Source organism: Struthio camelus, chromosome 2, assembly GCF_040807025.1.
Source record: "Struthio camelus isolate bStrCam1 chromosome 2, bStrCam1.hap1, whole genome shotgun sequence".
Classification (NCBI taxonomy): Eukaryota; Metazoa; Chordata; class Aves; order Struthioniformes; family Struthionidae; genus Struthio; species Struthio camelus.
The window spans coordinates 7579871-7581645 of record NC_090943.1 but is presented as its reverse complement, the minus strand read 5'-3'; positions in this window follow the sequence as shown (position 1 = coordinate 7581645).

Sequence of the window (1775 nt, the reverse complement as noted above, 5' to 3'; positions counted from 1 at the left end):
TACTGGGTTTACTGGAGGAAGTTCTCCTCCGTAACCGATGCAGTGCCTGATTCCTTTGGTATTCCTTTTCTACATGTCAGCAAAAAGGTGAAAAATAGTTTAATAGTGGCCAAAATATTGAGTGGGGTCCAGGTGACAGTCCAGTGCACTATGTGGTCACTATGTGGCGAGGACCCAGTCTGCAGGTATAGGTTAAGCTCCGTGGATCCTGGGATGGAGAATGCCGGTCCGTACTGTGTGCACAAGCGCATGTATCTGGTGTGGGCGAGCTGGCTGGGTGCAGCTCTGGTGGCACAGCACCCATGACATGCTTCATCTGCCTCTTTACTGCCAGGTGATGACTACCAGATTTAGAGGAAGGGAGAAGGGTCTTTCTGGAAAATCTTGCAGCATCAAGTGCAAGAACGGGTGGGATTGATCAGCCACCTGTGTTTGGCCTGTCCTTCATGAGGACAAGTAAGACTGTGGGTGCTTGGAGCTAAGTCATGGGAGAGGTGGGCTGAGGACAACCATTCTTTCCAGAGAGCAGAGGGGTGCTCCTTGTGTCCGACAGATCCTGCTGCCCTTGTCATGAACAGACAATAAATTCAGACTTGCCTGTCCCCAGTTCAGCCTGAAACCAGCCCTCTGTCCTTCTGCTCTGGCAGTCTTGCTCCAAAAACAGAGATGAGGTATGAGTGCTCTTGTCCTGGAGTTTTCCCTTGCATTTGTGAGCCCTACACACACTCCCACAAGCAGAAGCACAGAGATGACTAAAACAGGAATGTTCTTTCTTTGTAGGTGGGAGAAAGGAAGGAGGAGGATGTACCTGGAGACAGGGTGGGAAAAAAGCAACAAAGATAATTTAGGAGAAATGACGTACCTAACATAGTGTACAAACACTCAGAGGGACATCACGGGGAAACATTTAGCCATGCCTGGGGTGGCAGAGTGTGCTCCTTCAGAAGAGTATTTCCAGAACAGGACTGTGAGTAGAAGTTTAAAATGGGGATGCCCTTCTTCCTCTGCCCCTAGAGCACCTAGAGGTGGTGCTACTCTTCCCTTCTCCTTTCCCTCTTCCTAAAACACCTCAGCTTGGAAGGTGGAGGTGGTGGAAAGGGATGACCGTTCTGTGTCTGCCCTGAGCCTTGGGGATGGGATGTGAGGCTCCTTGGGAGAAGGGACCTGAGGTGGTGTGGGGCATGACTGAGAGGAGGTGAAATGGGATTTATTAGTAGGGGGTAAGGACACAGAGCCTTCCTGAAGGAAACAGGGTTAAAATGAGGGATGACAGCAGGTCTGTCTGCTGGGCAAGGAGGCAGGCAGAAGTGTGGGCTAGCAGGAGGATGCTAGTAGTAGACTCTTCAGGAGTTTCTAGGTCACCCCAAAGCCTGTGTAACAAGAAATGTCTCTGGGTAGAGATGGCAGAGTGGCCTTGTGACCGAGCCAGTTGTTCTTGTGGAAACAGGCCCATCCCACAGCATATATAGGATTTTTGAAAGGAAACGGGTAATGTTCACAAGTGTAGATGGACACGTGGTCTAGCATGGTCAGTAGCAGAGCCAAAGCATGTGCCCCCTCCCTTCTCCCTCCACTTGCTCCTTATGGTTTGCAGGCATCGTGCCTCCCCTTCGCTCCCTCAGGCCTCCCAGCTTCTCCTAGAACCTCCAGCAACCACTGATGGGTTTCCTCGTGGTGCCACCTCTCCCCAGCAGTGCCTGGGCCTGCTCTCCTCCTGCACTGCATTTACCACGGCGTCAACTGGGAGCGTGAGCAGGCCAAGCTGGGCAGTGCAG